General features: G+C 48.6%; 1 protein-coding gene across 1 annotated transcript in view; it reads left to right on the top strand.

Annotated features, from left to right (window-relative positions):
* PHF1 (PHD finger protein 1) overlaps positions 1-24,788 on the top strand; it is a 1,060,025-nt gene that overhangs the window by 776,343 nt on the left and 258,894 nt on the right. The window lies entirely within an intron of this gene.

The following is a 24,788-nucleotide window of genomic DNA, read 5'->3' as shown; positions in this document are numbered from 1 at the left end:
GTTGAGTTTGCCAACTCCGTCGCCAGGTCCAGTGGCGGCTGGTGACATTTGAAAGTGGTGAGGCGTAAATACTGCACTGTGGCGAGCGAGTGCAGCAAGCGAGGCCGAACCACCTATGGGGGGGTTTGGGGGGTTCTCCCACGAGAACATTTTGAAGAAAGAGTGGGCAAATGGTGTATTCTCAAGCACATTTGAGAAAGAGGTGGCTTGGCGAATACATCTCTGGGAGTAGCCAGACAAGTCTCTTTGCACAGATACATCTCTCTCCCTGCATTCACATGGGCACAGTCACCCTGCACTCATAGACCCATTACTCACCCTTCCCTGACACATTACTAAGCCAGCAATCACCCATCCACATCACTCACTCTGGGCTCACACAGGTACACTGCTCACCCTACACTCACAGACATCACTCACCCTGCACTCACACAGGCACACTGCTCACCCTGCACTCACACAGACATCACTCACCCTGCACTCACACAGGCACACTGCTCAACCTGCACTCACACAGGCATCACTCACCCTGGACTCACACAGGCATCACTCACCCTGGACTCACACAGGCACACTGCTCACTGCTCACTCAGCACTCACACACACATCACTCACCCTGGACTCACACAGGCACACTGCTCAACCTGCACTCACACAGACATCACTCACCCTGCACTCACACAGGCACACTGCTCAACCTGCACTCACACAAACATCACTCACCCTGCACTCGCACAGGCATCACTCACCCTGGACTCACACAGGCACACTGCTCAACCTGCACTCACACAGGCACACTGGTCAACTTGCACTCACACAGGCATCACTCACCCTGGACTCACACAGGCACACTGCTCAACCTGCACTCACACAGGCATCACTCACCCTGGACTCACACAGGCACACTGCTCAACCTGCACTCACACAGACATCACTCACCCTTCACAGCACTGCACTCAATAGGTTTCCTTTATTACAGACTGTCTAGGCCTTACATTGCCTGGTGACAGACTACAGTAGATAACACCACGTCTGCTGGGGCCTCTGAGCAGGTGGGGGTGCTTAGCACAGACCCGAGAATGCAAGCAACCTTCCACAGACACTGGCGTTATTTAGTTGTAGGCTGTTAGTCACTGCATGCGAAGACGTTCAGCAATTGCACCCAGCCGTGTTTGCGCCCCGATGACCGACTTCATTCAACCACGATCTGTTAGAGCCAGGAAAACCAAAACAAACATCGACAAATAAGTTTCCTGGCTCCCCATCAACTTGTCTCCAAAAGGTAGTAATGGGCTAAAATTTAAATGCGCTATATTTTCATCTGGTATTCCATCAAAGAAGAACCTGGGCTGTTCCCCTGACTCGCCCTCTCCCCCCTCCAACTTTCTCTCTCCTCTCTGAGTGTGCTGTGTTACTAGAAGCCCTTTGCAGATGTGTAAAGAGAGGTTAATACCGTTAATCCGCAGCTTACACACGCAAATGCTTTTCACCTACAGCAAATATTGATCCACTCTAAGTCCGTTTGTGTGGTATGCACGCTTCATTTTGATTTCACACACCCTTACAATCCTTGCTTCTCTCTAGTATTCACAAGCAAAGCATTGACAATACTTTGCAGCTATTTCTCTCTTCACCCCTTATGGCTCCCAGAGCACTTCACAGCTGTAGTGAGCTCCCTACATACTTTGCTGGCATACAAAGCTCTTCCCTAAAACCCCACTTATTTTTCCTATTTACCACCTAGCTTGTCAAAGCTATTTTGTACTTTGGATTTTGAAACCATTTGTATGCTAAAGCACCTAAATAAATACTCACTTTTCTTCTTCTGACTAAACGTAACTTCTATATTTCCATTTAAAGCAATGTTGATACGACACAAACAATTCGATTCAGCAGAGTAACAGAAACATCTTTGTACCTACAAATGTAAACTAGTCTTTAGTTTTACGAGAGAAACTGCTGCATCATTTCCAAAAATAAAGCAAAAAGGAGAGTTAACATGTGAATTTAGTTTAACGGATGATATGGCAGTGTTAAACCTCAAACTTCTCGTTCCAGAGAGACACCAGTGGGGGTACCTGGCTCGCCTTAGGGTAGCTAAAATGAAGATTCTGTTGGGACTTTTCTGGAAGGGTGAAACTAAGTGAACACCTTCGCGCTGGGAACCGTCTTCCCCAGCTCTTGCAATACTCGCGGTCGTGCCGTGGGGATCGTCATGTGTCCTTGCTGTTGTTAACCTGGAACAGATTATCAACAGTGAACTGGCCCTTTGGTGGATTTGCAGCAAACAGACAGAAGTGTGCCCAGACCGGCTGGCAGGGCCGGGAGACGTCAGTCAGGTGTCAGGCGTAGTGGCAGATTGCCGAATCACTCACTAAACTCTGTCTCTAGTCTTCACATAAATCACCCACCTCCAGGAGAACACTAGTCTTAAAGCAAAGCAACGTATGCTTACATTAACCTGGGTCATGTCGCCCAGGGCCGGGGGTTAAAATGAAACATTTTAAAACTTACCAGGTCCGCGCCGTCTGTGCTCCGGGGTCCAGGTCCCATTGCTGTTGACGACTAGCCGCCTACAGGAACATCCGCCGATCCTTCACAGACAATCCTGGCGCCTTAGGGCACAGTTACTCTCTGCCCGCCCAGCCCATTAGAAGACGGAGGTTTGAGCCTTGCGCCAGCCACAGCAGGCACTAGTGCGCATGCGTGGGCACGGAGAAAAATTGGCCCTCCGTCCCCACTCATGCGCACTTGTGCTGCTGCCCCTGGTGTGACAATGTAAATGCCTGTCAGTTAGCATGACGTCGGGCCGCCCAGGTGGGCGCTCCGACGTCATGCTAACTTACAGGCATTGTCATGATGCATCGGTCTCAGACTGAACTTAAGTAAACTGACTAAGAGTTCAGTTTACTTAAGTTCACAAAAGCCGAGGGAGCTGCGGTCCGGACGGCTGGTAGGGCAACGCCCCAGCGCCCTTAATGGACGCACCGCCACAGGCCACTGTCACAACAGAGATCTCCAAAGTCGGTGTCGGCTGCGGAAGGTGAATTGGCCTCGGGGAGACGGTCTAGGTCTATGGAACATTCTCCTGAGTGCATAAGCCCTCCTGCTAAAAGGAAAAGGGGTCCAGCGGATCAGACATCACAGATTCGCTCCAGATCCCGGTCTAGGGGACTTTCAAGGGAGAACACGCCTCCAGTGAGCCTTTCATCATCTTCTTCAGGCTCTCGATCTCCTCACCTTAATAGATCTCCAGATGTAGGTATCTATTCCTCCGACAGTGAAAGGTCGAGGCATTCCCCTGCACATTCACTGCACAAACAGAGGAAATCACCTCCTCCAACACGTTCACCTGCGAGGAGAGACACTCAGAAGTCGCCTTCCATCAGATTGTCACCAAGATGGTGCAGGCCTCTTCATCACTGGGCTCCTGACAAGGACCGAGACAGGCATGTGTCCAGGCCCATGGAACGAACGCGCTCTCCGGTGCACTCCAGCAGACTGAGATCCAGGTCTAGGAGCAGAAGAAGGGAACGCAGATCTCCGTCTTCTTACTCCTCTTCTTCTCGATCTCATAGGGATTATTCGCCGACCTTGACAGACAGTCCTCCATCAAGAATATCTCAAGTGGAAGACATCTTTACCTTTCAAGACATCTTGGGCAGAGGGGCTCTTAAGCTGGGAGTTCCCATGACAACTCACCAGACCAAGATCTCAGTAATTTTCGAGACTTTGCGCCCAAACCTCTGCTGCCTTTGGTTCCTGGGATTATAGAACCGGTTATGGAGGTGTTCCTCACGCCAGCGACTATAAAAATATCGTTCGTCAGAGGAGGATCCTCTCTTCCTCAGGGCCGATCCTCCACCAGATTCAATCCTTATCGCAGCGGCGAGAAAATCCCATGCTGTGGCACCCTCCTCGTCAGTACCTCCTGATAAGGAAAGCAAGTCGCAGGATTCATGGGGAAGGAGAGTCTGTAAAACCTCAGCCTCACTTCTGAAGGTATCCAATGCGGAAGCGCTTTTGGGCCGCTATGATAGGTCCCTGAGGGATTCTCTGCAGCGGTTCATCAAAAATCTCCTGCAAGAGGATCGAAAGGACTTTGAGGAAATTCTCTTGGAGATCAGCCAGGTCTCCAATCAGATCATCAGCGCTGCAGCGGATGGAGCCACCGTTTTGGTGCATGGCTATTCGCACGGGGTATGTGCGAGGAGGTCTTCCTGGTTGCGCCTTACTGCCCTGAAACTAGAGGCTCAGTCCCGGATCTTGAATTTGCCTTTTTCAGAAACATCGTTATTTGGTGCAAGTACCGATGAAGAGATGCAGCAAATGAAGGCGGAATTAGACACTCTTAAAGCTGTGGGGCTTGAAAAGAAGAAAGAATTCCGGAAAAGGTTTCGCTCCTACAATAAGGGTTCTTCCAAGCAGAGGGTTCAAACCCCTCAGTGGCAGAAGAGTCAGGTTCAGCAGGGGCAGCAGAAGCCTCAATACAGAGGCAGGCGTAACTCCAGAGGCGGTGGAAATCAGCGCCAGGGCAACAATTCCAACAAAGCCCAATCCAATCCATGAGTTCTTCCTTCCCCCAGCGCCGTTGACCACTCCAGTGGGGGGAAGCATCGCGCATCATATGGAAGAGTGGCATACCATTACAAAAGATCGGGAAACGTCGTTTACAACGCGGTCGTTACATCGCGATGCCATTACGTTGCGGTTTTTAGAATGCAAGTCGTTACAACGACTTGCGCTGGATGGTGCTCTAGGACAAGGAATAGTATAACTTACTATCCAACACCTTCCCTACTGTATGTAGACTGGAGTTGGAATAGTAAATTATACTACTCCTAAGTCCAGCGCCCTCTAACGCAAGTCGTTGTAACGACTTGCGTTATAAAAACCGCGATGTAATGGCATGCGATGTATTAGCATGCGTTGTAATGTCATACAACCCAAAAGATCGCTGGGGGTTAGCTACACTTTAGAATGTCTTCGTTTTCAACATCTGCCTCCACCCGTCCCTCCAATGGCAACATCAAGTCATCAGCTGATCCTTCTAAAGAGAGAGGTAGCTATCCTCTTCGAAAAGTCAGCCATCGAGAAGGTGCCCATGTCTCAAAGGGCAAAAGGAGTGTATTCAATATATTTTCTAGTCAGAAAAAAGGGACAAAAAGCAGAATACAGACCCATTCTGGACTTGAGAACACTCAACCTGTATATCAAGAAAGAAAGGTTTCGCATGTTGGTGCTTCATCAAATATATCCGCATCTCAAGCAGGGAGATTGGATGTGTTCGCTGGACGTCCAAGATGCGTATTTTCATGTCCCGATAGTTCACAGTCACAGAAGATTCCTTTGGTTCCTGGTGGGAACCTCCCAAAACCTGTTCAAAGTCCTCCCGTTCGGGGTGAAGTCAGCCCCCCTGAGTGTTCACGAAGTGTGTTGCAGTGGTAGCGGCTGCTCTACGCCGCAGGGGTGTCTTCGTGTACCCATACATAGAGGGGATTACTGTCTCCATTCTGGATCAAAGGAGCACTGCCAATATGGAAATTAGGATCTTTAGGATCAACACTCCCTTTAAGGCCCATTGGAAAGGGGCCTTGGTTTATTGTCCACCAGGCCAGAGTGCTAATTTTGCCCTTTCCCTAGTTGAAGTATTGGCCCCGCATTTTAATTCCGGTAGCAATTTTTTATTGCTAGGGGATTTTAATGTGCATGGTGACCTTCCTGACAATCCTGAGACTCAGTCTTTTTTAGCGGACCTATCTCTACTTGACTAATGTGTCACAATAAAGGTCCTTCTGGCGTAGACAATGGTATAAAGTGACACCAGATGCCTTTCAGGAGGCACTAGTTGAGCCCCATATTACAGCTTCTCATAGCATTGAACTGGCTTTATCCAAGTTTAACTCTATTTCCACCGCGGTTGACTCCCTGGCTCCCATAAAATTATGTAGATCATTGCTGCTGCTATGAAGATGCATTTAGAGGCATCTCCTTCAGTACCTCCGGATAAAGATAGCAAGCAAATCGATTCTCTGGACAAATAGATGTGTAATGTGAGAAGTTGGCCTGGCATATGCAGTACACTATTCTAGTGGGCACCTTGCACCAGTCCAAACGACCCTTATTGATGGTAGGTTCAAAGACAACCTATATAGAAAGCTATCCTAGTGCTAGCTGAGGAGAGCAGCCTTCAAACTAAGTCTTGAAGAAATGTAAAACAGCTTATTTTTTCCAGTCAATAATCTCGTGAATGACCAAATGAAAGGAGAACCACACCAGGTATATATATATATATATATATATATATATATATATATATAAAATATATGTATTTAATCTCTAGTCTCTTTATAAGGCTAGAGGCAAAAGTACATGCAGTAAACTTATTTAGCACACAGTAAATTAGCACAATATACTTTTTGCCCTAGGGGCCTCACAGACCACATACTAAGAAAGTGGTATAAGTACCACTACAGTCATAGAGACAAGGCCTGGGGCCAGTAGAACCGCTGGGGCAACCAGGAACCACCCAAGGTAGGACGCAGGAGACCCACCGGAGACGCATGCAGTGTCTAAACACAGCCGCAAATCACCATTGACTTCTATGGAGAAAGTTACGGTTAGATTTTTAAAGATTTAGGGACACTTAGGAGTGGACTAGGAACAAACCCCTTCAGTACTGGACAGTTCGAGAGTCGAGACCCACGGGAGCACCGAAGTACTCGTGTTACCTCACCCAGGGAAGCCGGGTGCATAGGTGTGTTTTTGTGTCGGGTTTCGGCGTCGTTTCCTATGGAGAGCTGCAAAGAAGTGCTGCGGGTGACCAGAGTAAAGTCTCCGGATGGATCCAAGGGTGGATCGAAAATCTGAAGAACCTGAACGCAGAGGGGACAGAGTCTGGGTCACTTGCCAGTGACCAGGGAGGCAGTAAGAAGATGCCCACCGATGTCAGGTGCAGAAGGTGTAGCTTGACTCTTCATCCCTGAGGACCAGGAGGGGTCGACGACAACCAGGAGCTGGATTCGAGCTGTCCCACGTCGGATGTCGAATGCTGCGGAGTCGGTATCCGGTTTGGACCCAACAAGCCTTGGCAACAGCAACCCAGGCAGAATGCAAAGATTGGCTTTGTAGCAGAGCAGCAAGGTCTGAGGGACTCACCCTTTGGAGGGGAGTCAGGGCACGTCTGGAGCAACCAGGGAAGCCCAAGAAACAAAAGAGTTACCTTAGTGGGGACCCACCAGTCGACGGACCAGGGATTGCAAAGGGGCCTCGAGCAGAAATGCTAGAAGCAGGCCCACGGAACACTCGTGGAGTGTAGGCCCACAATCTTCGGTGCAGATGGTGTTCAGGGCTTGGACTACGAGTAGTCCAATGCACAACTTCGGAAAAGCTCTGGAAGTAGGTGCACTTGCAAATATGACCGGTGTCCAGGAGTTCCGGTTCACGTCTCTCGTGATGGCTACAGGTCTCAGCTTTGCGGTGATCTCGTGTCAGCCTCGGAGATGGCTGGAAGTCTGTGTCCTGTGTGGCAAATCCTTCTTGATCCGGCGGGAGCCTTGGAAATGCAGACCGGCAAGATGCTTCTTTGGTGCCTGTTTGAACAGGGAAGTCACTCCTTGACCCCAAGGGAGATCCTTCTGTCTTCTAGTCGAAATAGAATGTTGAAGTTCCGGGATATATGTTGCAAAGTTTCGTCCAGGGTAATCTAAAGTCCTAGGGACTGGGTTCCTATACTTATACTAAGTTTAGGGGTTGACTAACTCTAAGGTCCCACCTATGGGAGGACCTGGGCAGGGGTTGGTTACACCCCTTCCCCTTTTTCCAGTTTCGCGCCAGAGCTGGGACTGAGTGCCCCAGCAACCGGTTTGAACTGGGGTAAGCACAGGGACACCAGTTGTGCCCCCAGCACTGTCTGAAAAGCATTCACTGAATGCACCCACCCTGCCTCAATACACTAAAGTCTGTCTGGGGAGGTGGTTACACCACCCTGTAACAGGAAAGCTATTGTCCAGGCCTCCCCTGCCGGAGTTTCGTCCAGCAGCAGGAGGTCAGACTTGTGTCTGTGGCAGCAGCATCCATTTTGTGATGCTGGGGCTCTTTTAAACTATTACCAGTCAGGTAAGTGTGTACATGTCTTTTCTCCCTCTAGAAGGGTGGAATTCTACCCCCGCTGCCAGGGCTGGTGGCGGGGGGGGGGGGGGGGGGTAGGGGGGGGACAGGGGGATAGGATTCCAAAGTGTTTGACACCAAACACGACATATTTTGATGCAGCCATTCCAAAGTTAGCATTTACAGCAAGGTTATAATGCACTTACGAGTATATGGAATGGCTGTATCACAGAACAGCTACAGAGAAGTGATTCTGAAAGCTGCAGAGGGGTTCAGCTCATGCTTGGTCATCCTCTCACACAAAACCAAGCACTCTGCCTTCAGGATTGTCAAGCCTGCCATATGAGTGACTTATAGGTTTACATGTGTCTGTATTTAAGGGTAAATATAGGTAGCCTATATCTTAGTAAGGGGTGCAAGCACCACCTTACCCAGGCTGCAGTAGCAGACCTGTGGTGCCATTTTGGAAGGCTTCCCAGGTGTGGCATAATACATGCTTCAGCCCCTGGTAGGCCTCTGGGGTACCTATGCCCTTGAAACCCAAGGTACCATATACTAGGGACTCACAAGGGTAATCCAGTAACCAATCTGGAGTGTACCTAAAGTACATGCAATCAATTTAGCGAGGAAGCAGCTAGGCTGGGGTCCTGGTTAGCAGAGCCCCAGCCAGACTAAAGTCGATAAATCAGTGAAACAACAGCAAAAAGTGGGGGTAGCCATAGTAAGCAGATCCTACTCTCTTACATGTAACACCTCTAAATCTTTCATGAAAGTGGCAGCACCTCCTCTTTATTGAGGAAGTACTACAGGTCTCTCTGAGACTTATTAACCAGGTTCACTGACAAGCTTCCTAAAGATTTCCAGGATATCCTTCAAGAGGGTGGTCTGGTGGCAAATCAAGTTATTAGTGCAGCTGCTGATGCCTCTGATCTCGCAGCCCATGAATACTGTCCTGGCATCTGTGCATGATGGTCTTCCTGATTATGCCTTACATGCTTTAACCTCATGCCCAACACAGAATACTCAACTTGCCATTCACCAGCAATTCATTGTTCGGCTCGCATGGGGATGATGAAATGGCACAAATTAAAGCTGGCTACCTGGAAGCAGTGTTGCTTTGAGAAGCGCACATAATTCTACGGCATATTTTGCCCCTATGTCCATTGCTCCGACCAGCAGATGGTTCAAACCCCTCATGGAGCGGCGCAGCAACACCAGAACGGAAGGTTGCCTTATCATCCCAGCAGACCTGCTCAAGGAAGAGGGACTCCTCGTCCATCGGCTTAATCCTCCAAAATGCCAGCTGAGCAATGATGAGCATTCGCTTATCCCCTCTCCCTGACCTACTCCGGTTGGGGGTGGGGTGGGGGGGAGGCGTTGGGGAGGAAGTGTTGTCACACACATGGATGAGCGGCGCAAAATAACAAGCAACAGGTGGGTCTTGAATATTGTGCAAAATGGTTACTCCGTTGATTCAAGTCCACTCCTCCTGTTACACTCCGAAGAAAACTCCTTGTTATCAAAACGTCTTACTACAAAATGAAGTTGACACGCTGCTCCAGAAAGAAGCTATTTAGGAAGTTCCAGCCTCAAAACAAAAGCTAGGAATTTATTTACAAAATGTTCTGGTGCAGAAAAGAGGTCCGAATCGGGAGTACAGACCCATTCTAGACTTTAGATTTTTGAGCAAGTTAATCTGCAAGGAAAAGTTTAGGAAGCTTACCATCTACCAGATCTACCCCAAGCTTCATCGGGGGGAATGGATGTGCACAATCAATCTTCAGGATGCCTACTTCCACATTCCGATCATCTTGAAACACCAGATTGTAGGAAGGTGGATATCTGACTATGGTTACCCCCAACTTTTTGCCTGGTGTTTAGCTGGTTTTTTGACTTAGTTGACCTGAGGCCCTGCTATTCAGGACCCCAGGCCCACTGCTCTCTCTGTAAAATGGATTCCATGTACCTTAGGTACATATCTAATTGGATACTGAGTCACCTTATCAGTCCCTGTACAGTGTACCTTAGGTACCCAGGGCATAGGTGCACCCAGGGCCTACCAGGGGCTGCAGCATGTATTATGCCACCCCTGGCTGGCCATCCCAAATCTGACAGAACTGGCTGCACGACAGCTGGGGCAAGGTGGTGTAATCACCCTTTGCTTTAGATATAGTATCCCTATATCTAACCCTAAAATGGACACATATATTCCTATCAGTCACTCCTATGGCAGGCCTTATCAATCCTGAAGGCAGAGTGCTTGGAATTATGTGAGATGGTGCTCTGGCATGAGCTGAGCCCGTTTGCAGCTTGCCGAACCAAGTCCTAATAGCTGTTCCATGATAACGCGTACCATACACTCTTAAGTGCATTATAATCCTCGCGGTTATTTGCCAACTGTGGTATCGCTTTATCAAAACATGTCGAGTAAGGTGTCATACGAATTGGAATACTAACCCCTCGCCAATTCTGGCGACTGGGTTAGCATTCCACACTTCTAGAGGGACACGACATGTATGTAACTGTGAACCCCGGTTAAAGTTAACTCGAGCCTCAGCATCACAAAATGGATGCTGCCACCACAGACACAAGTCTGACCTCCTGCTGCTGGGAGTCCTTACAGCGAGGAGAGCTTGGACAAAGGGTTTCCTGTCAGGGGCGGTGCTAGCACCATCCCAGACAGGGTTTTGTGTATCCCAGGTAGGCAGGGCTGAGAGGAAGGTGACTGCAAGTGGCACCCCGGTGCTCACTGTGCATATGCCGGCTCAAACCAGTTCCAGGGGCACACCAGCCCCTGAGCTGGGGAAAGTCCGGACAAGGGAGAGGGGTGTAACCACCCCCCTCCTGGTCCCACCCATGGGCAGGACCTTGTCGCGTGCCAGCCCCTTTTCTTAGGATAAAGGTAGGAGCGGGCCCCCTTCCCAAATTAGATCATCCTGAATCTTGAACGACTTTCTACGAAAGGAACTCTTGACTTTCTTTGAGGACTCTCCCTTGTGGCTAAGGAGTAGCCACCCTGCACCCACAGGCACCATCTAAGCATCACGGTTTGCTGCACGTCCATCCTCCGGATCAAGACTGCCCAGCTCGACAAGACCCGGATTCCCTGGCATCTCTGACCTCTACCTGCATCATCAGCCCAGCTGAGATTCGTGGGCGTGACGAGACCTGAGGGACCGGCCATCTTCTGAAACTGCATGACGCTTAACCAGCACGACCGCCGAGGGATTCTCGAGTGAGTGCTTTGGGGTATGAGAAGCCCTAACCCTGAGCAGCTCCAGCACCGTAGTCCAGCCCCCCAGCATCCACGAGATCTGCGTGGGGCCCTTCTGCTCTTTGCTGCTCACCGCGTTGTCCGGTCACTTGCCCATTGGCTAGTGGCCCTCCTGACGACGTACCACGACGATTTCACCACTGGTCTGGTTGCTCCAGAGTGGCCCTTGCTCCCTTCCAAAGGAGGAGCACCCCGGACCCTCCTGGTCCACTCCAGACGCCATCTTGACTCCACCGCGTGGGCTTGCCTTTGCCAAGGTTTGTTGCCCCCATCTTGGGTCCAGCATCGCCGACAGCAGATACCTGCGTGGGACAGCTCGCACCTCCAGCCTGGTTGCCGACAACGCCTCCTAGCCCGTGTGACTGCAGAGTCCAGCGTCGCCCACTCACCTGGTCGAGGTGACTTCATCCGGTGCCATCCTGGTGCCCACACAATCACTGGCTAGTGATTAAGAACTGAGTCCCATCTGCTTTCAGGTCATCTCCATCACCGATCCAGGCTTGGATCACTCCGAACATCTTCGCTGGTCACCTGCCAGCAACTTCTTCTTTCAGGCTCCATAGACTCCAACGAGGATTCCCGATGTCTTTTGAACCCTATGCAGCCGCAGCCCCTGGGCTAGGTAACCCGAGCATTTCGGTGCTCCAACGTAGGTTCACTATCTAAGTGTCCAGATCCTTTTTCGTTTTGAGTCTACCTAGTCGGATTCGTCCGAAAACAGTGACTTTAGAAATACTAGCCTCCATAGACTTTGTCCCGCATTCCCGCGTGAGAGTGCACACTCTGCACCCGATCTCTCTAGGCCTCCTGCTCCTAACCTTAGGGTTCTGTAGTGTAGTCCTAGCGATCCTGAAGCCTCTGGATCTTGTTACTTACCTGCTAGTATTTCGCATTCCACTTTTAGTGTATATGTTTTTTCGTGCCCCTCGGGCATTTGTGTAAATTGTGCAACTTGAAATATTTTCGTAAGAGTTTTGTATTGTGCTTAGCTCCCTGACTCATAAAGAGTTCAGGGTAGACTTGTTATAAATAAATATCCTTTATTTTTCATAACAACTTGTGTGGTGTCATTTCACTTGGTGTTCAAGGAGTATATGTGACGGTAAAACAGCTGGCTTAACACGCCCTCTAGAGTTTAGCCTAAAGACTGCTTTTGTCCACGCTACTAGGATAGCTGGTCTATAAGGTTGACTTACAACCAATCATCAATAAGGGTCGTTTGGTATGATACACAGTGATCACTAGAATAGTGAGCACTATATATCACGCCAACTTCTCACATTGGTGTGCAGCGGTTGGGATTTGAGCTTGCTGTTGTTTTGACTCGCACGTATCCTAAGAATATCATTTGAAAGATCACATAAGTACCCAGGTACATATAACTTAGCTTAGAATACTCTGAGTTCTACTGAACCAGTTGTTGTAGTGCAACAGGGCTTAGCACACCCTGACTACAACTCTTAGCAAGGGATCAGTAGGCAAACAAATAGTGTAGGTAAGTGCACCACTTACACCTCACTAGAAAAGCATGTCAGACAAAGGAGAATCTTCACAGACTCCCCTAGTGGTCATTGACCCTCCACAGGTCATGTCGAGATATGCAGCTCTTAGCTTCCAGGAGATGAGACAACTGTGAACCTTCAGGAAGCTAAAACAGGGTTCTAACCCTACCATCCCATTTCTGATAGGTCTCTTAGAGACTTATGATGCCAGAAGAGCTTCTAACACAGGCCCTTCTAATCCAGATGGGAGTATGCCCCCCTTAGAGGGAACCCTTGGGGACCCTGACCTCAACCTCAATGGAACAGGAAGTGAAGAGGAGGAAGAGGATCAGGAGTTGTCAGGGGACGAGGCAGACAAAGGTCAGGTAGTAGTCAGTAGGCTCACCAGGACCAACTTAAGCAGGCATGAGAATGGAACTGGGGGACCCCCAGGCCCACTCTCAGGCAGGCTTAACATTGGGAATGGACGAGTTAGGTCTCTCTCCAGAGGCTCTAACAGATCCATTCGTACCAATGGCTCTCAGGCATCTTCTCACAGAGGGATGACATCCCCTCAGAGAAGAGAGCATGAAGCTAAGATGAGGGAAGTCAATCTGAGGATTGAAAGGGAAGAACTTGCCCTTGCCAAGGAGAGACTTGCCTTTGCTAGAGAGCAGAAATTGAGTGGGGCAGACCCCACTGGTGGCAGCATTATCTCTAGAGATAAAGACAGGAGTTTTGATACTAGACACCTGAGTAAAATAGTGCCCCCCTTTAAACAAGGGGATGACATCCACAAATGGATGACTGCTTTGGAGAGGGCCTGCACTGTCCAGTGCATCCCCAAGAGTCAGTGGGCAGCTATACTGTGGCTCTCCTTTGAAGGTAAAGGTAGAGATAAGCTCCTCACTACTAGAGCTGAGGATGCTAACAATTACCAAGTCCTGAAGAATACACTGGTTGATGGGGTTGGCTTAACAACTGAGTAGTACAGGTTGCTGTTCAGGGACACCCAGAAAACTCAGTCTCAGGATTGGACTGACTTTGTTGATTGTGCCACTAAGGCTCTAGAAGGCTGGCTATTGGGTAGTAAGGTTACTGACTTCACAGGATTGTATAATCTTATTATGAGAGAGCAAGTCTTAAATAATTGTCAGAACCAGTTATTACACCAGCACCTGGTAGACTCTGATCTGACCTCTCCACAAGAATTGGGTAAGAGGGCAGACAAATGGGTCAGAACCAGGATTAGACCTAAGAACCAGGGTGGTGACCAAAAGAAAGAATCAACCAAGCCTCAAGAGAAGGGTGGGAATAAATCTTCTGATCAAACCCCAGGGCCCCAAAAATCCTCTGAAAAGGGTGGGTCCCAAAATCCTTCCAATACCCAAAAGAAACCTTATTGTCATACCTGCAAACAGGTAGGCCATTACAAAACTGACAGCAGTTGCCCAAGGGCCAACGACAATAAGGAGAACATACCCCCAAGTAAAACTCCCCAGCCTCCTGTTACTACTAGTAGTAATCCCCCAGGTGGTGGGAGTGGCCCCAAGAATCTGGGTGCATTTACTTTGGGAGTTCCTGGGGACTCTGGCCTAACCAGGTCCCCTGACTTAGATACTCTTGTCTGTGAGACTGGCATGGGGTTTGCCAACTTCACAGCTTGTCCCAACACTTTGGACAAGTACAGACAGGAGCCCCTCATCAATGGTTCAAAAGTTGAGGCCTATAGAGATACAGGGGCTACCATCACCATGGTGACTGAGAGCCTAGTCCCCTCAAGGCAACTTATACCTGGAGCCACATACCAGGTGACAAACATTGATGGAGTACAGAGAGATCATCCCATAGCAGTGGTAAATCTCAGCTGGGGAGGTGTCACTGGCCCCAAGAGAGTGGCAGTGTCATCAAACTTGCCTGTAGATTGCCTACTGGGGAATGATTTAGAGATCTCAGCCTGGGCTGAGGTAGAGCAAGAAACTCATTTTAAAATGGTAAACCTCCATTGTAAGGTTAGTGGGGCAGTGATAGCCACGGCCCCAGTCCAAGATGTCCTCCCTGAACAGGTCAGGAGGGCTGTGCCAGTCACAGCCCAATCTCAGACAGATTCCTTCCCTGAACAGGTTGGCAGGGCTGTGATGGTCACAGCCCATACCCAAACTGAGTCCCTTCCTGAAAAGGTTGGTGGAGTTGTGATGGCCACAGCTCAAACTCAGACAGATAATAGTGTTGTGAAGCCTGAAACTATGGATCACTCCACTCAGACAGAGAGCATTGAGGAGGAAGAGAAATCTCCCTCCCACCAGACTTTAGGAAAGGATCAGCCTCCTCAGGGAACTGATCTGACCCCTTGTGAAGAAACTGCCCCAGAGGTAGTCAGGCCCAGCCTGGCAGAGCCTCTGATGTCAGTGGACCCTTCCAAGGTGGGACCCAGTCTGGAGCAGGTAACCTGCCTCTCTCTACCCTGCCTCAGTCAGCCCAGGGCTGCAGAGGTCAGGGAGGCCAGTGGTGGACCCTAAAGGGCCCCCTGTCCAAAAGAACTCCCCAATCAGCAGATTAAGGGCACTGAAGCTAGTAGTCCTAGCCAAGTGAAAATAAAACAAACTCCTGAGGGATCCCCCTTAAACTTAGTTAGGGACCTCCCACAGATGGACACTGTTGGGCACAGCCAAACCTGGGACCTAAAAGCCCCAAACCTGACCTGTCCCTCCAGTACGCCAAACAGAGGGACTCAGCCTCCAGCTTTAGGTAGCCAGAGGTTGACCCTGAGAGCTCACAACAACTCAGTCCTGGAAAGAAAGGCATATATGGTGGATAGTGATTGGAGGAAGTTGAGCCCAACATTAGTGGAGTCTCACTTCAGTACTCCATCCCAGCACCAGCCTTTTACTTTGCCAAAACACACCTCAGGTAGAGATTCCCTATGGTGGAGACCCTCAGATACCCTTAGGGTGAGGGGTTGCTTAGTGGACCATGATACAGGGGGTAACCATGCCAGTGCATGTACCACCTCATATGGCCACTCAGGCAATATAGGCTTACCTGGTCAAGGATAGCCTTATCTCCTTTCGTTTGGGGGGGGGGGGGGGGGGGGGGGGTTGTGTAGGAAGGTAGATACCTGACTATGGTTACCCCCAACTTTTTTTTGCCTGGTGTTTTGCTGGTTTTCCGACTTAGTTGGCCTGGGACCCTGCTATTCAGGACCCCAGGCCCACCGCTCTCTCTGTAAAATGGATTCCATGTACCTTAGGTACATATCTAATTGGATACTGAGTCACCTTATCAGTCCCTGTACAGTGTACCTTAGGTACCCAGGGCATAGGTGCACCCAGGGCCTACCAGGGGCTGCCATCCCTGGCTGGCCATCCCAAATCTGACACAACTGGCTGGACGACAGCTGGGGCAAGGTGGTGTAATCACCCTTTGCTTTAGATATAGTATCCCTATATCTAACCCTAAAATGGACACATATATTCCTATCAGTCACTCCTATTGCAGGCCTCATCAATCCTGAAGGCAGAGTGCTTGGAATTATGTGAGATGGTGCTCTGGCATGAGCTGAGCCCGTTTGAGGCTTGCGGAACCAAGTCCTAATAGGTGTTCCATGATAACGCGTACCATATACTCCTAAGTGCATTATAATCCTCGCGGTTATTTGCCAACTGTGGTATCGCTTTATCAAAACATGTCGAGTAAGGTGTCATACGAATTGGAATACCAACCCCTCGCCAATTCTGGCGACGGGGTTAGCATTCCACCCTTCTAGAGGGACACAACATGTATATAACTGTGAACCCCGGTTAAAGTTAACTAGAGCCTCAGCATCACAAAATGGATGCTGCCACCACAGACACAAGTCTGACCTCCTGCTGCTGGGAGTCCTTCCAGCGAGGAGAGCTTGGAGAAAGGGTTTCCTGTCAGGGGCGGTGCTAGCACCATCCCAGACAGGGTTTTGTGTATCCCAGGTAGGCAGGGCTGAGAGGAAGGTGACCGCAAGTGGCACCCCGGTGCTCACTGTGCATATGCCGGCTCAAACCAGTTCCAGGGGCACACCAGCCTCTGAGCTGGGGAAAGTCCGGACAAGGGAGAGGGGTGTAACCACCCCCCTCCTGGTCCCACCCATGGGCAGGACCTAGTCGCGTGCCAGCCCCTTTTCTTAGGATAAAGGTAGGAGCGGGCCCCCTTCCCAAATTAGATCATCCTGAATCTTGAACGACTTTCTACGAAAGTAACTCTTGACTTTCTTTGAGTACTCGCCCTTGTGGCTAAGGAGTAGCCACCCTGCACCCGCAGGCACCATCTAAGCATCGCGGTTTGCTGCACGTCCATCCTCCGGATCAAGACTGCCCAGCTCGACGAGACCCGGATTCCCTGGCATCTCTGACCTCTACCTGCATCATCAGCTCTGCTGAGATTCGTGGGTGTGACGAGACCTGAGGGACCGGCCATCTTCTGAAACTGCACGACGCTTAACCAGCACGACCGCCGAGGGATCCTCGAGTGAGTGCTTTGGGGTTTGAGAAGCCCTAACCCTGAGCAGCTCCAGCACCGAAGTCCAGCCCCCCAGCATCCACGAGATCTGAAAGGGGCCCTTCTGCTCTTTGCTGCTCACCGCGTTGTCCGGTCACTTGCCCGTTGGCTAGTGGCCCTCCTGACGACGTACCACAACGATTTCACCGCTGGTCTGGTTGCTCCAGACTGGCCCTTGCTCCCTTCCAAAGGAGGAGCACCCCGGACCCTCCTGGTCCACTCCAGACGCTATCTTGACTCCACCGCGTGGGCTTGCCTTTGCCAAGGTTTGTTGCCCCCGTCTTGGGTCCAGCATCGCTGACAGCAGATACCTGCGTGGGACAGCTCGCACCTCCAGCCTGGTCGCCGACAACGCCTCCTAGCCCGTGTGACTGCAGAGTCCAGCGTCGCCCACTCACCTGGTCGACTTCATCCGGTGCCATCCTGGTGCCCACACAATCACTGGCTAGTGATTAAGAACTGAGTCCCCTCTGCTTTCAGGTCATCTCCATCACCGATCCAGGCTTGTGTCACTCCGAACATCTTCACTGGTCGCCTGCCAGCAACTTCTTCTTTCAGGCTCCATAGACTCCAACGAGGATTCCCGACGTCTTTTGAACCCTATGCAGCCGCAGCCCCTAGGCTAGGTAACCCGAGCATTTCGGTGCTCCAACGTAGGTTCACTATCTAAGTGTCCAGATCCTTTTTCGTTTTGAGTCTACCTAATCGGATTCGTCCGAAAACAGTGACTTTAGAAATACTAGCCTCCATAGACTTTGTCCCGCATCCCGCGTGAGAGTGCACACTCTGCACCCGATCTCTCTAGGCCTCCTGCTCCTAACCTTAGGGTTCTGTAGTGTAGTCCTAGCGATCCTGAAGCCTCTGGATCTTGTTACTTACCTGCTAGTATTTCGCATTCCACTTTTAGTGTATATGGTTTGCAACTTGAAGTATTTTCTTAAGAGTTTTGTATTGTGCTTAGCTCCCTGACTCATAAAGAGTTCAGGGTAGACTTGTTATAAATAAATATCCTTTATTTTTCATAACAACTTGTGTGGTGTCCTTTCACTTGGTGTTCAAGGGGTATACGTGATGGTAAAACAGCTGGCTTAACACGCCCTCTAGAGTTTAGCCTAAAGACTGTTTTTGTCCACGCTACTAGGATAGCTGGTCTATAAGGTTGACTTACAGCCAATCATCAATAAGGGTCGTTTGGTATGATACACAGTGATCACTAGAATAGTGAGCACTATATATCAGGCCAACTTCTCACACAGATGTTCCTGCGTTTCAAAGTAGCATCCAAGCACTACCAGTACAAGATTCTGCCCTTAGGCTCAAGTCAGCACCTTGCAAGTTCTCATAGTGCATGGCGGTGGTCGCAGCATACCTGCGGAGGAGGAAAATATTCATCTACCCATACTTAGACTACTGACTAATCAAAAGCTCCTCAACTCTCCTAACTCAATAGCATTTTCAGATCTGCATCCAAACTATGCAACATCTGAGCTTACAAGTCCATAAAAATCCAGACTCAAAACATATACTACCTGTGAGCAATCTTGAATATAAGAGGCGCAAGAGTGTATCCTTCAGAGGTTATCCTCTATCAACAAGAAATGTCTCGCACTCCTCCACACTCCTTATCCATCAGCCAGACAAGTAGCCTCTCTTCTGCGTTCAATGTCATCTTGCATCTACATTGTTCCCAATGCCAGACTACACATGAGGCTGCGACAACAAACACTGGAAGGCTAGTGGTCTAATGTTTCAGATATCTGGAAAGACCGAGTGGTTGTCTCACAGACAGCCAAGGAATCGCTCCAATGGTGGATGCAAAGTAGTCATCTCTTAATAGGAGTTCCTTTTCACCAGGAGCTTCCTACACAGACTCTCGTTATGTGTGCCTCCCTCCAGGTTTGGGGTGGCCACATGGGTTCTTTACAAACTCAAGGTCTGTGGTCAAATTTGGAGCAACCGTATATATTTATTTATTTATTTATTTGTATATTTATAAAGCGCAAACAATCGCTCCGAAAGGAGCATCCTGGCGCTAACTACAAAGTGTGCAAAAGATCAGAAACAGAGAAGAAACTAAATGAAGGACATTACATAATCGTCAGAAAGGGAATAAATCCACGTTTTAAGTTGTTTTCTAAATTGGGTTAGAGATCTGAGGTGGGTAGGAATTGAATTCCACGCTTTCCCGGATAGAAAAGACAGAGACTTGCCTCCTTTGGTCTTGAGTTTGAATTTTAGTGGCTGATCAGGTTCTGACCTGAGGATCTTAAGGACCTTACAGGATTGTAGTGAGGAAATCGTTTGATGAGATAAATCGGGCCAATGCCATTGAATGCACGGAATGCTATTATTAAGATTTTAAACAATATTCTTTTAGGGAGTGGTAACCAATGCAGGGTTTTAAGAGCTGCCGAGGCAGATGATCTCCTGGGTAGCTTTAGAACAAGTCTGGCCGCTGCGTGTTGCACGCCTTGGAGTTTTCTGAGGGTGTTTTTCTTTTTAACGTCTGCCATCAAACCGTTACAGTAGTCAAGACGTGCAAGAATTAAGGCCACTGCTATCGCCTTTCTTGAGTCTATGGGGAGAAAGTCGAAGAACTTTTTCAGTGACTTAATGATATTGAAGCAGCTTCCTGCAACATTCCTGACGTGCTGGTCAAAAGATAGTTCGGCGTCGAATAGAACGGCAAGATTCCTCGCTGATGAAACTACTTGTGGTGGCGCAGGGATGTTCTCGGGCCACCATTTGCTGGGACAGAATTGGGGATTTCTACCCATGGGCAGAATTTCCGTCTTACTGGTGTTGCATTTAAGATGGTTTTGCTCCATCCAGCAGAAGACCTCTTTTAAGCACTTCTTAAAATTCGACTCAGCATTTGTAGAATTGTTCTCCAAGGGAAAAATCAGCTGAGTGTCATCGGCATATGATGTTACTAATATGCCGTATGACTCAATTAAAGAGATGAGAGGGACCATGTATATATTAAACAATAAGGGGCTCAATATTGAGCCCTGGGGGACTCCAGAATGTACCTTCTTCTCTTTAGAAAGAAAAGTGCCCAGGGAGATGGTCTGGTACCTGTCTGTCAGGAAGGAAATTATCCAATCCAATGCAACATCCGTGATTCCTATATCCCTAAGTCTATTGATCAATATAGAATGGGAGATGGTGTCGAACGCCGCCGTGAGATCTAGTAGGATTAGGACGGCGTTCTTTCCCTGATCTTGCAATAGCTTTATTGAATCAGTGAGTTCAATCAGGGCAGATTCCGTGGAATGGTGTGAACGGAAGCCCTGTTGCTGTGGATGAAGAATGTGATGTGTGTCTACATAATTTTTTAATTCTTTATGGACCATTTGTTCAGTGATCTTGCCCAGAACGGGAAGGAGTGAAATCGGGCGTAGATTAGCAAGCTCTGTAGGGGATTTGTTTTTGTTTTTTCATGAGGGGTCTCACAATAGCATGCTTCCATTCGCTAGGCACAACGCCTGTGCTCAGGGAAGCATTAACAATCTCGTTAATGATAGGATTAACAACCTCAATTAATTGGTGGAGGATTCTGGGTGGACATGAATCCGAGGGGGCACCCGATTTACATGACATAATTGCCTCCCAAGTCTGGAGGAGCGTGACCGGGGTAAAAGTTCTAAGACAGGCCTTCAGATTCTTTTCACAATCCGATGGAGTGGCAGACAGCACATGACAGGGAGCTTGGAAGTCCTTTTTTATCAGTAAGATTTTTTCTTCAAAGAAGTCCGCAATCTGATTGCAAAATTCTAAAGAAGGCTTGATTTCTGATTGTAGAGCTCTAGGATGCGTGAAATACTTGACAATGGTAAATAACTTTTTTTGCTTTTGCTTGGCTGTATTAATAGCATTCGTATAATAGGTCTTTTTAGCTAATTTGATCGCCGTGAGATACATTTTTCTCTGCTGAATATACAAGCTTCTTTCTGTCGGGTCATAGGTTTTTCGCCAGCTACGTTCCTTTTTCCTGCACAATAGATGGATTTTTGCTATTTCAGCTGTGAACCAAGGGGCATTAATCTTCCCTTTTTTCCCTTTGCTTTGAGGGCGTTTCTGTGGAACTCTGTCCTTGATCTCTTGACGCATCCATGTATGAAAGCATTTGGAGCCCTGGGCAGCATCACCAGGCATGGTGGGAATAGGTGCGGTAGCAATGGGATTAAGCTTCAAGTTAGCCTCAACTCGCGTCCAATTAACATGGTTCCCTGAATTATGAGTCAGTTTGGCTAGAGGTTGGGGCTGTGTGAGCTTAATATGAAATGGGACCAAGCAGTGGTCTGACCAAATCTGTGGGACAGGGGGCTGCGTCTCTAAGAGGGGAAAATTAGAAGATATTCCGTCCAAGGTGTGACCTGCTTGATGGGTGGGCAGTGTGACTATTTGAAGAAGGTCGAAAATCTCCAAAGTTTGGAGGAAATTCAGTACCTGTGCGTCAGATGTGGATTCCAGATGTAAATTAAAATCACCCAAAAGTGTGAAATGTCCTAAAGAGTCACTTAGTGAGTCTAAAAATGCCGAGGGGCTACCTGGAGGGCGATAGATCAATCTGCCTGAGAAGGAAGATGAATCATTTAGCTTGATGTAGAAGCCCAAGCCTTCAATCCCTTTTAGGGGACCTAAAGTAAAACTGTGACATTTTATATGGCTTTTAAGCACAATCACTCCTCCTCCTCCTTTACCTTTCATTCTATCCTGTCGGAAGATAGTGTAACCAGGTGGAAGGGCGGTTGCTACACCTGGATTGCTGGACTCTGTCAGCCAGGTCTCTGTTATAAAAAGACAGTCTAAATTTGATTGTACGATAAGATCATTTAGATCTTGACTGTGACAGCCCATGGAGCGAGAATTTATTATCCCCCCTTTAAAATGTGATATAGTCGTGGGGGTATTATTAAGAGGGGACTGTTTTTTAATAGAAGCCCAGGGTGAGGACCACTGACAGAATCTACACGAGAATTGTCCTCTGATTTTCACCATCTCAATCCTACAGGGACAACCTATGGGCATAGTAGGGTTGGTAAGCTCGCTTACCTGGTGTGGAAAGGCCGAAAGCGAATGACCAGCCCCTGCTGCGCCTGTCGCGGACTTGGCGCGGACGGGCGCAGACGGGATTTCTTTTGGCACGCCTTCGGCGCGCCATCGTCGCGCCCGCCCTCTGCGCCCGCCTGCTGCGCGGACGGGACCTGTTGTTATTCATATACTCGTGGAGGAGGGCGGTAGGCGTCGCAAGACTGGAGCGCTACCCTTGTTCCAACCAACCCAAGATGGCGGCCGTCCCTGTGTCCGAATCGCGTCAGCTGTTAATCGCTGCGAGTGGACCAGGGGTTCTAGTTGCTGCGAGGGCAGAAAGGAATATGAGTAAAAAGGGAATTTAAATCTTCCCAGAAGTGGAGAACGAAAGTAAAAACAATTTAAACAATTTTAAAACAGTCAGGCTAACCCTCGGCTTTCCGCCTCAGGGGAGCAATCTGAGCACACTGAGTACCACATCAACATGTTGGAGCGGAGAACAGTCCATTTTGCACTCCAGTCCTTGTAAGGTCTTTTTCTCTTCCATGTGTTCTTTCAAAGCTAATGGGCCCCCATTTGAACCCATACAAAAATCTTTGTTACAACACCTTACCTAGAAGACCTCTTTCCTAGTTGCTATTACTCCAGCACGTAGAGTCCGTGAAATCCAAGCTCTATGTGCTAAAGAACCTTGTCTGTTTTTTTTATGCAAACAGGGTGGTCATGAGGACACATCCCAGTTTTCTACCAAACGTGATCTCTGATTTCCATCTCAATCAGGCCATTTCTCTTCCCATATTTTTTCCCAACCCTTCCACACCACTGGAAGGGGGTTTACAATCCTTAGTTCTACATAGACAAAACAAGAGATCAGGCAATCTGACCATCTGTTCATCAACTATGATCCAATGAGAACTGACTTAGCTTCTTCCAAGAAATCTGTCTCTTCTCTTGTACACTGCTCACCTATCAGTCTAGTCAGCCATTAAGCACCTTCCTTGTAGACCCATAGCCCATTCTACAAGGGATACGGCCGCTACTGCTGCTCTACTGAGAAATGTACCCATAGTAGAGAATTGCAAGGCTGCAACATGGAGATTGTTACATACCTTTGGTCGTCATTATTCTCTTAACTCTCTGGCAGATGCTCAAGTAGGGCAGGCTTTGTTAAGAAACCTCTTTAGTTAATTTTCTATTTCACTGCTAGTAACTATTTTCGATTCGTCCACAAGGTTGTACGATGGGCTAACTACTTTATTCTGTGCTTATGACTATTGATGAGTATCCCCTCGAAGACAAGGATACGTTGCATACCTGTAATTCTCATGAAAGTAATAAGCAACGTGCCCTCCTCCCTGGACAAATACTTTACACAGCAGATGTGAAAGAGTTCAACCTCTGAATTTCTTCTCACTGTAAAAGAGACCTGACCTAAGTGTCACATGTGGGGCATGAAGGGGTTCATGAGGTCTTAAGGGCACGGTGCCGGTTTTCTCTGTTATGGTTTTCAAAGCAGTTTATTGGCTAACAATGCTGTTCAGTCCCTTGCTTTTTCGTTTTCAAATGAAGGCTATGTTTTACACTTTAAAATTACATTTTTTTCTGCTTGGCAGAAATGTTGAATGTGTGTGGCTCTGTTTATGTGAAAAACACAATGTAATTTGGGCATTTTTGTGCCTCTATTTCTTTAGGCTGCATATACATATAGGTATGTTTTAGGGTACTACATTCATTACTGAGGTTCAGACATGCATATATATATTATATTTAATATGTGCTCTGGGGTCCCTCTGCATGGGTGGGACTATTCAGGGCTTATGACTTTGAAGAGTATTCCCTTGAAAGAGAACTAGGATTACAGGTAAGCAATACAGGGAAGAGGTTTGGCGCCGCGGCTAGGGCGACTGACTCCAGAATCTGGGGATCACGGTTCGATCCCCAGCACCGGCGGCAGATTAGCCCAGCACCATGTGACTCTGCGCAATAGCTTGCTTAATCTTCCCGACGGCCCCCAGCTCCTAGAGACCCTTACGGGTGATTGCGCGCTTTACAAATGTGGACTATCCTAACTTGTTTGTGGATGTTTCTGTGCCAAGGATCAAAAAAGGACGCCATCTCAGACTAGCAAAACTTGTAGCTGGAAACTAACTAAGAAAACATCTGACTGGAGTATAAGCAGAGGCTTACTTGGATGGAGGTGAAACCATTGTGGCAGCTTACTGTCCTTTCCACCCTCAGCGAAACTATTGCATCCAGGCAATCTCTTTACTGACTGGGGACAGATTGTGTAACTCTTCTCATTCCTCTAAGCCAACTTGACCGTGTTCATCTTTCCCTTTTTCCCCTCCTGCACGCCT

The sequence above is a fragment of the Lissotriton vulgaris genome, chromosome 5 (genome assembly GCF_964263255.1).
Source record: "Lissotriton vulgaris chromosome 5, aLisVul1.2, whole genome shotgun sequence".
Lineage (NCBI taxonomy): Eukaryota > Metazoa > Chordata > Amphibia > Caudata > Salamandridae > Lissotriton > Lissotriton vulgaris.
The sequence above is the reverse complement of the archived record's forward strand: the minus strand, read 5'-3'. Positions and strand labels throughout refer to the sequence as shown.